General features: G+C 39.2%; 1 protein-coding gene across 2 annotated transcripts in view; it reads right to left on the bottom strand.

The window, feature by feature from the left end:
- Positions 1 to 15,194, bottom strand: part of GALNT1 (polypeptide N-acetylgalactosaminyltransferase 1) — a 69,096-nt gene that overhangs the window by 44,645 nt on the left and 9,257 nt on the right. Inside the window, exon 2 of one of the 2 annotated variants that reach the window (XM_080920425.1) lies at positions 4,913 to 5,011. The exons of the other annotated variant lie outside the window; for it this stretch is intronic. The gene's annotated coding sequence lies outside the window, so the exon portion shown is untranslated. The remainder of the gene's footprint in view (positions 1 to 4,912; positions 5,012 to 15,194) is intronic. 2 annotated transcript variants of the gene reach the window in all.

Here is a 15,194-nt window from a genome sequence, read left to right as displayed (position 1 = left end):
CCTGAAGGTACATCAAGAGGAAAATGGGGGGTTTGGTTGCAATTCGCAGCCATCTGTAACTCCAGCTCCAGAGGATCTGGGCTCCTTCTGGCCTCCAAAGGTGTACACACACACACACACACACACACACACACACACACACACACACAAATTAAATAAAACTATTTTTAAATGAAAATGAATAAATACTATACAGCAGATAAAACGAATAAACCAGAACTATGTCTGTGTCACCATGAGGACAGGAATGAGAGGCACTGTTTTCAGTACAGGCACAGCTTATTCCATTTAGTTAACTTTATTAAGTCAAAGCAAGACACATTGCTTATAGGCCCTAAACTGTATTACAAATATAGAATTACATACCAAATCCACATTAGTGACTACTGCTAGGGAGGAAAGAAGGGCTTCAAATTTTTTATACGAAGAATCTAAACTTTGGGAAACTAGCAGCTGTCCACTCCATAAACACTTTCCGGTTCTTTCATTCCAATCAAACTCCTACATAAGTACAAGTGGTGAATTTATCCCTTTACCTTGCAGTTACAGTGGCTAGTAAAACAAAATCAGGATTAGCTGGGGCTATGAAGATACTGACTGCACTGGAGAACAGCCCCTGTGACCCTGACTCCTGTAGTGATCCTGTTGCCTGAGACATGAACACAATGGAAAGAACTTCCTTAGCAATCATGAGATTAATATTAAGAAAAAAAGATGCAAGCTGAAGTAAATGACAAACTTGCATTAATGTATAAATGTGTTGGTATTTTTAGATAATTATGCAGGGTATATTCTGATCAGTTCATTTTTGTAGAACTAACAAGTCAATTTCAAATCTACTTGGAAACAGGTCAAGAATGGCCAAGCTATTTCAGAAGCAAATGCTTCCTGTATGAGAGTTTTAAGACTTGGTATATGTAGCTTAGTGACAGATGTGAAAATCCTGGGTTTGGTTTTTGTGGTAGTTTGAATATGCTTGGCCCAGCAAGTGGCACTATTAGGAGTTGTTGCCTTGCTTAAAGAATGTGTAACTGGGGGTTGGCTTGGAGACCCTCCTCCTAGCTGCCTGGAAAACAGTCTGCTCCTGGCTTCCTTTGGATGAAGACACAGAATTCTCAACTGCCATGCTTCCTGCCATGATGATAATGGACTGAACTGCAGAACCTATTTAAAGATACTGCTCTGTCTGCTATTGTTGGATCCTCAATACTCCGTAACGCCCCACACTTTAAATCTTGACCACAAGCCAGTTTGCTATTACAAAGTGGTGGAACCTAAGATGGGTGCCTAGTCAGAGGGAAGGTGCCTTTGAAAGGAATACTGGGACTGAAGGAGGCCCCTTCCCATTTCTTTGTACTTCTCAGCTGTTGTGAGCTAGACTGACTTCCTTACCATGCTCCCAGCTATGCTTCCACATGCACCAATGAATAGGGACAATCAACTCTGGACTAAGACCTCTGACATCATGAGCCAATGTTAAGTCTTTCCTCTCTTAACATCAGGTTATCTTAAGTTGCTACAGCATGGAAAGCTGATTTAACACAATCCTAATGACACATATTTTCTTTTAAATACTCAATTAGGTAGATTTTTAGCTATTCTGAGACATTACTAAATCTTTATTGTATGTTGCTAGTTTAGAGCAACAAAACTGACTTTACTGCTGTAACTGCATATAAAACAAGCTACTAAACTATTACAAATCTGAAAAATTCTCTTTAGACTCTTGAATTTTCTATAAAAACATTCATATTAACTCTAAAGAATGATTAGTGTTTCTTTTAGCCTGGTAGCTTCTACTGCCCAGGATCTTCAAGAGAAAATTACTGAAATGATAAAAGAAAGTGACAGCTGTTTTTGCTGCTGACATCCAAAGGAATGGCTTGCTATCAAGTATACTTGCTACAGGCCTTGCATAGATGCCTGTGGTGGCTTGAATGAAAATGACTACCAAAGACTCATACATTTGAATGGTGGTCCGAAGTTGGTGGGATTTTTTTGGGAAGGACTGGGGATGGTCTTGTTGGAAGAGGTGTATCAACTAGGGGTGAGCTTTGAGGTTTCAAAAGCCCACACTATTCCCAGTCAGTGCCCCTCTCCCACCTCAAGCTTATCCCACCTTATCCCACCACAGATAAGGATGTAAAGTCTTAGCTTTAGCACCAGCACCATGTCTGCCTGGTATCATATTCCCGGCAATGATGGTCATAGATTCTCCCTGTGAAGCTGTAAGCTCCGAATAAACTCTTTCCTTTATGAGTTGCATTGCTCTTCATGCTTTGTCATAATTGTACAAAATGGGATGACAAATGTTCTTAATCTGGATCAACACACACCTTAACAATGGAAGAAGAAAGGGTTTGTTTTGGTTTTTTTTTTTTTTTTTTTTTTTTCCCCTTCGCCTGATTGCACTTACTTTGCCAGCACTTTATTGAAGCCTACTCAGCTTATACAGAAGTTGGTACCAGGGACTGGGGTATTGCTGTGATAGGCCTGACCATGCTTTTGTTTGAAGGAATGTGGATTTGGGGACTTTGGAAAGCAGTGAAATGCTTTAAGTAGGGCTTAATGGTGGAAAGCATAGCAGTGTCAAGACAGACATGGTGCTGAAGGAGTTGGTAGTTCTGCATCTTGATTTGAAGGCAGCTAGGATGAGACTTCTCTTCTGCAGGCAGCGAGAAGGCAATTCATCTTCTGCACTGGGTATAGCTAGAGCATATATGAGACCCCAAAGCCCACCTGCACAGTGATGAATTTCCTCTAACAAGGTCACCTACTCCAACAAGGCCATACCTCCCTAATAGTGCCACTCCCCATGGGCCAAGCATTCAAAACACATGCATCTATGGGGGCTACACCCATTCTGAGGACCACAAAAGCTACTGGTGAAAAGTTTAGCCTAATTGCAGTGGAAGACCCCAGTGTTTTGGAGATGCCAGTACCATAGGATGGCCACAAAATGGACTGGAGTCAGCCAGAGCCTAGAGTGCTTCAGAGGGCAGAGCTGGAGAAGTGACCTCAGCCCTTGGGGGAGCCCAGAAGATCATGGTGAATCCTGGACAATAAAACAATTAACTGTGAAGCTGAAGTTGTCCTAGATGTTAAGATGTTAGAGATGCCAGAGTCATGGAATATCTGCTGAGAAAAGCTGTTAACAGGGAGTGGAACCAGCCCAAAAGAAAGAATTGTGTTGCAGTCAACAAAGCTGAAAAAAGTTGAACATCAAACACGAAGATACAGAGTTTGGAGTTTGCTCACTTGGTTTTTTGGTCTTGCTTTGGTCCAGTATTACCTCGCTATTACGTTTTGGAATAATAATTGTAATGGCTATTCCTGGTTGTCAAATAATTTGACTATATCTGGAATGAAATACAATCCAGAAGGGAATGGCTCACCTGTGATCAGATCTTGAGGCTGGAAGACACAAGTTTCTGATCTGGATCTTGGCGTGGAGATTTTGAGGTATAGTGGCCATGAAAAGCTTAGGCCCGGGCAAGGTAATACATGTCTTTAATTCCAGGAGACTAAGGCAAGGAGATCTCTGAGGTTCAAGGTCAGCCTGGGACAAAACAAGTCCCAGATCCAGGCGTGGTGGCACACCCCTGGATCTGGGCCACATCTTCTAGAGATCTATACTGCACTTGTTTGCCCCATATCTGCTGGAGCATATCTACAGAACAGCTGAGCAACTACTACATTCCTGAACTTCCCAGTCACAGATGACCATCGTTGGGGTAGTTGGGCTACAGACTGCAAGTCATCACAGCAAAGTCCTTTAATATATAGAAACATTCCATAAGTTCTCTGTGACTCTAGACTCTGTGACTAATACAATAATGTATGTCCTATGATGTTAGAAGTATGTGATCAGCTTTTGGATTTTAATTTTATTATAGTAATTATAGCAATTAAGTGATTACATGAATCTCAGAAGAGACTTTTTTAAACATTGTTGAGACTGTGATAGACTTTGGAAGTTGGACTTAATATATTTTGTATTGTGTTATAGCTACAAATTTACAGGGGCCAGGGAATGGAATGTGGTGGTTTGAACAGATTTGGCCACCATAGATTCTTGTGTTTCAATGCTTGGCCATAAGGAGTGGCAATATTAGTAGGTGTGGCACTGTTGGAGGAAGTGTGTTAGGGGTGGACTTTGAGGTCTCCTCTTATGCTCAGGCTCCACCCAGTGTCTCCTCCTATCTACCTTTGGATCAAGATAAAGAGCTCTAAGCTCCTTTTCCAGCACCATGCTTCCCGCCATGATGATAATGGACTAAACCTCTGAAACTGTAAGTCAGACTCAAGACCCAATTAAATGTTTGTCTTGGTCAGTGGTATCTCTGCACAGTAATAAAACCCCAAACTAAAAAGTCATTATTTTATAAAATAGTAAGTCATAAATAATATAAGTCATAAAATGACATTATTTTATCAGGTTAAATAATTTTCTCCCTACCCTAAGTTTGTAATAGGGTTTTTTTTTTTAAACTATAAAAGACTTAATAAATTAATTTTCTACATCTTAAAGGCACTGCCTTTTTTTCTTAAATTGTTCATGTGATGGAAACATAGCTGAGTGACAGGGCACCTCCTAGTATTAAGCCCTGGGCTCAATCCAGGTACCAAAAGCAAGAGAAATAACATTTAAACTGCTTGTATGAATAATTACATTAGTATCCTTTCAAAATGTAAAACCCAAATTTTCTACTAAAACCTTTGTTTATTAATACAAGTATTTCCTTACACCTTATTGAATACAGCTTATCTAATTTTGACAGCCTGATCTTATAGAGGCATTTTCTCAATTGAGGTTCCTTCTCTCTATCTTATGTCAAGTTGACATAAAACTAGCCAGCACAATGGCCAAGACAACTTGCAAATGGAAGCATTTAACTGGGGGTTCACTTACAGTTTTAGAGGGTTTGTCTCTGATCAACATGGTGGGGAAGATTGCAGCAGAAAACCAGGCAAGGTGCTGATGCGGTATCTGAGAGCTTTTATCAGTTATCTACAAGTTGAAGAAAGAGGGCAGAGAATGGCTTGGGTTTTTTTTGAAACTTTAAAGCCCAGTGACATACCTCTTTCAACAAGGCTACACTTAATAACCCTTCTCAAATAGTTCTACTAACTGGAAACCAAGCATATGAGCCTATGGGGCTATTCTTATTCCAACCACAGAGACAAATAAATATAAATGTGTCTTTTAAAAGTATGTACTCATTTTATGTGCTATATTTGACACAGCATATCTATAACTGTAGAATGTTTGGTTATAGTCTTCATTGTTCTGCTGATTAAATCACTGACTTCAAGTTTGTACTGGCTGGTTTTGTGTCAACTTGACACAAGTTGGAGTTATCACAGAGAAAGGGACCTCAGTTTAGGAAATGCCTCCATGAGATCCAGCTGTAAGGCATTTTCTCACTTAGTGATCAAGGGAGAAGGGCCCAGCCCATTGTGGGTGGTGCCATCCCTGGGCTTATAGTCCTGGGTTCTGGGGAAGCAAGCCAATAAGCAGCACCCCTCCATGGCCTCTGCATCAGCTCTTGCCCCCAGGTTCCTGCCCTGTGTGAGTTCCAGTCCTGACTTCGTCCTGACTTTGGTGAGGAGCAGCAATGTGGAAGTGTAAGCTGAATAAAAAACCCTTTCCTCCCCAACTTGGTTCTTAGTCATGGTGTTTCATTACAGCAATAGAAACCCTGACTAAGACAAAGTTTTTTTAAGTCTAGAGTCCAATATTCCCAAAGAAAGCATCTGTATTGAGCATGTTGGCTAATGTGTGTAATCCTAGGGATAGGTAGAGACAAGAGGCTTAAGTCTTTAATGTCAGCCTTGGCTACAGAGTGAGTTCAAGGCTAGCCTGAGACACACATGACACTACTGAGGAAAGGGGAAAGGGAATGGGGGGGGGAAGCCTTGGAAAAGAAAAGGAGGAAATGAGAAAGAATAAAGGGGGAAAGGGAGTGGGTTGACTGGCTCTGAGTCCTAGACCAAAACCTGACGATTTTCCACTAGATTCTTAGCTTGGATTTTTTTGGTACCATTCCCATAGTATGAACTCTGACTCCAAATCCAGGTAGAGTGGGAACCTAACTAACAGAGTGGGAAGCTAGAGCAAACCTTAAAAGTTGTATCTGCTTCTAATGCTTGTCCAAGTGCTTAGTCAACCATCACTAAGGAACTAAGCCACATCATCTCTGTACCATGCAGATTAAACTATGAGTCAAATGATCTTCCCTAAGTTCCTGTTGTTAACAGGAACAAGAAAAATACTTAAACTCTTCTCTCCACCCTTCACTTCTAATCCCTGTACCCTACAACAGGTTTGCTATTTCTTCCTAGTTTATTCATTGATTGTTTTTAAGGAATTTCATCTTTACATGAAGGTACTGTGGATTTTCTTCCCTTACTCAACCCTTGGACTGTCCAGCCATCCATGGATACTATGTAAAAAGCCAAACTCCAGAGTCATGGTTCTCTTCCCAGGATGCTCTGAAGAGCCTATGTGCTTACATGTAAGCTCAACAATGAACTTAAAATGTTTGTATTTATTTATTTTTATGTGTACAAGTATGTTAACATATCATTTGCGTATCTGATCTCTATGGAGGCTAGAAGAGCCTTTAAGATCCATTAGATTAGGACTCGAATTAAAGTTTAAAAAAACAAAGAATTAAAAAAAAGTTTAAAGTAGACATGTGTGGATGCTGGATATTGAATCCAGGTCCTCTGGAAAAGCAACCAATGTTTTCATCCTGAGCCACCTCTCTGACCCAACATTTTTAATCTTCAAAAAAAAAATAAATAAATAAAATAAAATAAAAATAAGTCTCACATTTGCCACACTGCCACACTAAACAAAAATTCATACGCTTCTGGATAAAAGCAGAACACCAATTGATAAACAATGAGATTGGACTACACTGTAAGAACAACATGAAGAAAGTATCAAGTGGTCACACAAGAAAACAATCTCACGTATTTGTATTAAGCCTGTAGTCTCAATGGCAGAAGTCTGAACATATGTGTGAGTCTCTGGGTTCAATCTCTAGGAGTGCACGCACACACAACTGATAGTGTAGGGACTAGGGTCCTAAACTAAGCAGCTACGATTGAAACACTTCCCCCTAACATACCTCTTTTTAAATTAAATATAAGATTGTAAGAACTACAAGTAATTTCTTCTTGGTATGAAGTACAAGGGAAGGTGTTTCACAGAGCTGCTATTACTGCATGGCTCTATCCACTTCAAAGAAAACAGGGCACATCTAAATATGAACACTTGGGGATGCTCCTCAAAAAGTAAAGACATTCCCTATTCGAAAACTTAAAAGTATCTGAAATTTTAAAATAAATGATAAAATATAATAGGATCAAATTACTTTTTATTGAAAATAAATGAACAGAAATCCCCTTCACACTTCTAAAGGTAATTAGAATTTAATTAGGTCACTATTAGTTCCTTTGAAGGGTTACTCTCATCTTGCAAGGCAACTTGTCTAATTTTCTCATTATTTTTTATGAGGATTGCTCATAAAACCGCTATTGTGATTTCCTTTGTAAGACAAAAACATTAGAACACCTTCACAGAGAAATAAAACAGAGCAAGTTGAAGGGAAAAATCACTCTTTAACAATCAGACTTCTTTTCTCCCTGAACAGCTTAAAGCATGGGGGTATTAAATTAAACTTAGAGAGAAAGGGAAGGAAGGAGGAAGGAGGGGTACACTGGAGCGCAGGAGAGAAAGCTCAAGCGGAAGTGCAGACTGCTGTTCCTGAGAGCTAGGTTGGATTTGCAGCACCCACATGGTGGCTCACAACCATCTAGAACTCTAGTTTCAGGAAATTCAATAACTTCTGGCCTCGCGCAGGCACTAGGCATGTGTAAGGTATGTATGTAGACAAAACACCCATACACACAAAAAAATTTAAATAAAAAACACTGAAGAACAATTGAAGAAGACATTCAATGACCATCTCTGGCCTCCATATAATCTGTCCCCAACCCCAAAACCACTCCAAACCCACAACAACATTCTACAGCTCCTATTTTTTAATGCTTTTCTCTCTTTATCTTTCAAGTTTTGATACTTTTTCAAAATCTAAATAATAAAACTAAACCTCACACATTAACACTTTTTTAATGACAACAAAGTAATAAAGGTACTTTGTCAGAGAAAACATCAAAGAACAGTGTCTAAAGTACTTAGATCCTATTTAAAAAGGCAAATTTATAGGAAACCTCTACTGTGATTTCCTTTTTAAAACAAAAACATTAGAAACACCTTCACAGAGAAATAAAACAGAGCAAACTGAAGGTAAACTAAGCCAGACATACCAGCATCTTAACACAGTACATGCAGTAAAACCAGTAACAGTACCAGAACTTAACCCCTCCTCCTTAAGTTTGTCTGTTCCCTAAATTTGTCTCCCCACACTTCCTCGTGTTTGTAAACTTTCAGATGTTCACAGAGCAGGTTGCCTTCTGTCTGTTAGGGTGCTGGAGCGATTATGGGAGAGGTCAGGTGTGACAACTGCCTCTGACCCCAGCTCCACAGGATCTGACAGAGCTCGCCTCTACTGGCATCTGCATATGCTTGCACATGTCCTTGCCTCATAATTGAAAATAAATCTCTTTTTAGCTGGGTGTGGTGCCACACACCTTTAATCCCAGCACTCAACAGGAAAATAGGGAGATTTCTGAGTTTGAGGCTAGCAAGTTCTATGACAGCCAAGGCAATATAGTTAAACTTGATATCAAAAACAAAACAGCTTAAGAAAATGTAGACATATTTTAGATATTTAATTAAAAAATAATTCTATAAGCTTGTTGAAAATTATAGTCAATTTTCTTACTGATATACAAAACTGGAAAAGTAAATCTCAGAAACAAAATTAATGTATTGTGTTATAGGGTCAATTTTTTTCTGTGAAAACAAGCCAATGATCACTTATTTATAACTGATAATTATACTAATTTATATACTTATTTATACTAATATTTCAATGCTATGATAGACTAAACATCCACTAAAGCAAACACTGTAAATCAAAGCACAGTAGGAGGAATAAAATCCCAACAGTATGCTCAAATGCCTCTAACCCTCATACTATATTCCTATCCTGAGAGCTTCAATCTAGGCAAGGAATTAGAAGAAAGGACTGCCCAGTACATTTGCAAAAATACAGGGCAGTTTCCGTAATGACCAGTTTTGTTTCAGTCTCAGGAAACTAGCCCAAAGTTGAGAAATTTAAAAAGTGACAGACAAGGAGCATGCCACAACGAATTTTCTGGCTGCAATGCCAGCAAGTGACCACATAACCGGTTATCTTTCTGTGTTCAGGAAAGGCTTCTCTGGAGCCGTGTATGAGGAGATGAGGGAAGAAAGGAACCAGCCACAGGAAGTTTCTGTGAAGGCCCTTGAATAGATAATCCGGCTCTCAGCTCATACCCATGCTTTCTTTTCTCTTCAGTTGTTTATCCAATGTATTCACCTGAGCAGAAAGACAGGTCTAATGTGTAATATACTATCTACAAATTAGTACAACTAATAAAACAAAATTGACTATCATCTACCTGCTTCAATTTATTTCTATCAGTAGTCTCAGCTAGTTTCACCTAAGTTTAAAGTTATTTAGCAGAAGAAAAAAAAAACTAACTGCTGATAAAACTAACTTTAAAAAATAGGAAAAGCTGTATAAACAGGGGTGTATACAGCAGATGTTCAACTGCATACATGACAGCTGACTACTCTTCCATTACCCTCAGACAACAGGGTCCATGTCCACATACAGACACCATCCTCAGCTGCCAAACCAGAGTCCATCACCACTGCTACAAAGGCCTATTGCTTGTCTTCATTCTGTGAATCTCAGCAAACTAAACAGACAGCTCTCAAATAAGTACATAGGAACAAAAAATTCTGAACTCTCAGAACTTACAGGAAAATAAGAAACAAGCCAGCACATTCGTCAGTAGGACAGACAGTAACTATGGGAAATTTGTTTATTTAGATGTTAGATACTGCTGAACTACCTCTCACCCCAGGAAAAAAAGCAAACACCATCAAAACTCGTTGGAGAATCTTAGTATAATGTCTTTGGGAAGCCTTATTTCACCTGTTTGTCATTATTTTTACACACACTGTGGGAAACTAAGAGCACGCACAGAGATCCCCAGCAAACTGGCGGGCTATTCTGAGTTCAACTAAGATATCCTACCTCACCAGATGTCAAACTCCACATTCTCAGAACATATATGCACTCACATACATGCAAATAGTCACACTAAACTGCAAGCACACCACACATATGCAGATAATTATACTCTAAGCATCCCTACAGATTCAAAGGTGGCAAAACAAGGACATATTTTAATGTTTAATGTTAATTACATTAAAAATAATATAATTATTAACATCTAATTGTATATAATACTGCAACATTCTCTTCTATAAAATAAGAATTTACATTACATAAGTACTATATGAATTCTAAAATCTTTCAGGACAGACTTTATAGACTCATAAAATATATAGAACACAGGGCTCTGCTCAGAAGGAACTTTACTTTTAGTTTAACAATACTGTTACTGTCTTGAAGTTTCTTTTATGTCTGTGTGTCTTGAAGCATCCCCCCCCCAAAAGAACTCATTTTTCATGCCATTCTGAACTCACAAATTATATAGCTAGTTCTATTCATCAGCATTCAAATACTATGTTTACAAACATGTATACCTACAAGGTTCCAGGCACAATGGCAATTAAAAAAAAAAACAAAATTATTAGTTTCAGAATAATGACTTTCAAAAATATGATTACATTCTTCCTCTTCATAGATCCACAAACTACTCTTTCCCTCTCACACTAACCAACTCACTATACCAAGTCCTTTTCTTGTGACAACTTTCATACTGTCAATCTACGCAAAAATACACCTTCCCTCTCTCTCACTCCAAAAGATTTGTAATTAAATTATAAATATTTAGAACTCAAGGCAAAACTAAGGAAAGCATGAGTTCTGAGCCATAGTGGCACAAGCCTGTAATCCCTGAACATGGAGGCTGGGGCAGGAGGATCACAAGTTCAAGGTCAGTCTATACTACAAAGAAAGACCCTTACTCATTTTTTTTTCCTTCTGGCTTCTCTAGCAAAACAAACTCTACTACTCTGAGTCAGTCGTTCTGCTCACAGACTTGGAACAACCCTGAACACAAGGTACAGCATGGCCATGACACTTCCATTTACCCCACTCTCTTGCCCCAGGGCGTCTCAGCCACAGTGATCTTCCAACTCCAGTCACACATGCATGCCCTGTCCTGCTCTACAGCCTCTACACAAATGATTCCTCTTACTGAGAATCCTCTTCCTACTCAACTACTCTTTACATTACAATGTTCTGATTTTGGGGTCTCCACTGAGATGCCACTTCTCTATTACTTACTTGTTTCTAATGTTGTATTATTCATTGGATTATTTGACCAACTGGGACAGACAACATGTTCTGTTCATTCTGATCTCATAGTACTTGGCCCACAGAAGAAAATAAAAATGTATTCAATACTTTCATCCTCATAGACCCCAGCTACAAGAATTCCTTTAGATTTATGCCCTAGCCCTCTCGAGCGCTCCCTATTTTTATGTCTAGGCTAAAGATTCTAACTTAAAACTCCAGACTTGACCTCCAATCCTTCCCACGACACCTGCAGATAGGTCCATCTGGAGTTCTCTAGCTCTCACAACTGATGTCTCAAGATATTCCGTGAGTGATGAGGTGATTCATAACACTTTACACCTAGCACTTTCTGGATTTGATTCTCACCACTGAAGAAATAAAGAAAATCTGAACACACTAATTGCTCTAGTTGTAACACTCTTACTCTGTTCCCATGTTATTAATATTACCCCTTCGGAGATCAAGTGATAAAATGTTCTTTCACTCACCAATAATGATGGATTCCTCTCTAAACAAGCTCCTGAATGTTCCTACACATGACACCTCACTTCTTACATATGGTCTTTTGAAATAATGATTACATATTTATCTCCATGTACTTTCAAAATGGATTCTAACCATATCATTCAATGTCTTCATCAATCTCTTCAGTGGTTCCTTCATACACCCATACTCTTCTACTTGGTATTTCAAAGCCTCTCCCCCCACCCCCTCCCAACTCAATGGTTACAGCTGACAGCACACACTTGGGAGGTGGAGACAGAAAGACCAGTAGTTCAAGGTCATACATGCTCATAGCAAGACTGGCCAGCCTAGGCTTGAGTCCCTGTCTCAAACATGTCCCCAACCCTCCTTTCAAGTTCTTCTCAATCTGGCTTAAACTACCTTAGCAAAGCAATCTAGTTTGATAGTTAAATCTATAAACTCTGGAGCAAGACTCACATGTTAAAAGATGGAAAAGGGACTGGAGAACCGGCTACTCTAGAGGTCAGAAATCAGGGGCTCAATTCCCAGCACCCACATGGTGGCTCATAAGCACCTGTAACTCCAGTTCCAGGAGCTTCAACCTTCTCTAGCCTTAGCAGTGACGTGCAAATGATATACAGATATATGTGCAAAGAAACATCCAAACACAAAGGTTTCTTTTTAAGAACAAAAAGATGAGACCACAGTTCTACCACTTAACCTATCCACATCCTTTAATCTTATAAAGACCAGACAATGTGAGTAGATAACTTAGAACAATGCATAGCACACAGCTGATACGATATACAGTGGTTTCCAGCCACATTTTCAATTATCAATAACCTGCATTTCATTTGATCTGTTCTAATTCACTGTTACAACTCGGATCCCTAGAAAGGTTTTATCTGTGTCTGCTAGTGTTCGGGCTTCAGGGCAGACTTAAGGGAGGAAGGACTGTTTCAGATTTGCACAATGGAGTGAGTGGGTCACTAGCTGATGAAGAGGAAGCATGAGGCAGAGGTTGTTCCATCACAGCAAGCAAAGACCAAATAGAGCTGGGAGCAGGTATAATTTCCAAAGCCCCCTTCTACCAATCTCCGTCTACCAGCTTTACGAGAAAGCTTTATCTACAGCCTTCAAAACTGCACACACTGAGAGCCCAGCACTCAAAGCATAACCCTGTGGAGGACACTTGAGACTCTAGCCCTAACTATGTCTAGAGACCTTTACAGACTCCAGAACAGTCGTGTCCGTGATTGTAGAAGACTCTTATAAAAAACATAATTATTGTATTTTTAAGTTATTGTATTTGTTTTGTTTGTTTGAGGAAGGGTAAGTGCCATGGTATATCTATACAGGTCGGATGACAAACTGTGGTAGTCAGTTTTCTCCTTCCACCATGGGAGGTCTTAGGGATCAAACTCATGTTATCAAGATTGTAGGCAAGTGCTTTAACCCTTTAAGTCTTCTCCCTAAGCCAATTATTTTGTAATTTCTAAGAAGTTATGAGAATTCCAAAAAAATCAAAGAAAAAACAGATCACCTTAAATCAGAGCTGTTCTCTCAATATTCATTACTGTCGTTCTATCTCAAAACATTAAAAATGTTGTAGGCACAAAAATATAAAGAAAACAACAGGAGAAAGTTAAACTGAATGACTAATCACTGGTTTAACATTTTAAAAAGAAGTGGGCTAGTAAAAGAGCTCAGTACGTATTAGGTACCTGCCTCCAAGCCTGATGACCCGAGTTCAATGTGATCTATCAATATGGTAGAAGAGAAGTAGCTCCTGAAAATTGTTCTCTGACCTCCACACGTGCACTGTGGCATGTTTGCAAACACAAAACAAAAATTTTAAAATAATTAAACTTTGTTTTAGAAAGAAGTAGATAATATCAAGCAATAGTCCCTACACATCAACCTGGTACCTAGTCCATTAGAAGACTCAGAGTAAACAGATACAAAAATGCAAACAACGTTTAAGGTAAGAATTATATATGGCAGCTCTCTTTTACTTGCAATTCATATATTACATGTACTAAAAAAATTACTCTATGGGACATGGAAATGTCAAATACTGGCTCTTCAGGGATATTTGCTTCTGACAGTGGAACAGATACATAAACAGGAGAAGACTAGGTTTTGCTGTCGTTTGCTCATCTGGTAGGGCTTAGGAAAGAAGTAGGCAGACGAGCCATGAACTTCAGTAAAAAGGGGGCGGCACGAAATGAGATGTCTGTGATTTGTCTTTGCTTCATGTACTCAGATCCGAGGGAGATGACACCAACAACTGGAAATGCAAACAGGCATAAATCAAGCCCCAACAGAAGTTTGTTTGGATCATCCAGAAGACTAGAAAGAGACATCCCAGAAACAGTGATTTTAAATAGAAACTACATAAAACACCTATAGCAACTGAGGTGAGAAGGCTGTACTTCACTCACAAGCTGTAATGAGACTAAGTCCTCCAAACCAGGGCAGCATTCAATAAGTCAACATAGGCAGCTGTGAAAAAAACTATCCTGACAAAAACAGCTTAAGAGAGAAAGGGTTTACCTTGTCTTGTAGTTCCAGAGGGATACAGTCTAATGTGGTGGGGAACATGTGGCAACAGGCCGGGAAGGCATGGTGTGGAAAGAAGCAGATAGGCTGGCTGGTCACATTGCACCCAAACTCAAATGCAGAATATGAGCCAGAAGTACAGCTAGGCTATAAAGTTCCAAGTCTCAACCCAGTGACCCACTTCCTCTACTGAGACTCCACCTCCTCAAAGTTTCACAAGTTTCCCAGCATCACTAGCTACAAACCAAAAGCTCAAACATAAGATCCTATGGGATACATTTCACATTCAAACCATAACAGGAGCCAAAGCTTTCATCCACATCAGCTTGTAACAAGACACTCTCCCTTGTATACCACCTCATCCACCCAAGTACAGAATAAGCTCTCTTGGGTCAAAAGAAGTCTAATGGTATACTCCCTTCATTTCCACTGCTGAAGTGATGCCCCTCCAAACTCCAGTGAAAACAGAAAGCTTAAAAATAAAAAAGGAAAAAAGAAACAACTAAAATATTAGAGAACAGGGAACTATCCGGATTTTAAACACACACACACACACACACACACACACACACACACACGTCCAAAAGATGGAGAATTCAACTGAAACAACACCAATAGATGTTAAAATTGTCCATTTTTTAATAGTCTTGACAGAAATACATCAACAATTATGAGAACTCTCTAAACAAGTTAAAAATGAAAAAGCCTAAA

The sequence above is a fragment of the Micromys minutus genome, assembly GCF_963924665.1.
Source record: "Micromys minutus genome assembly, chromosome: 8".
Lineage (NCBI taxonomy): Eukaryota > Metazoa > Chordata > Mammalia > Rodentia > Muridae > Micromys > Micromys minutus.
The sequence above is the reverse complement of the archived record's forward strand: the minus strand, read 5'-3'. Positions and strand labels throughout refer to the sequence as shown.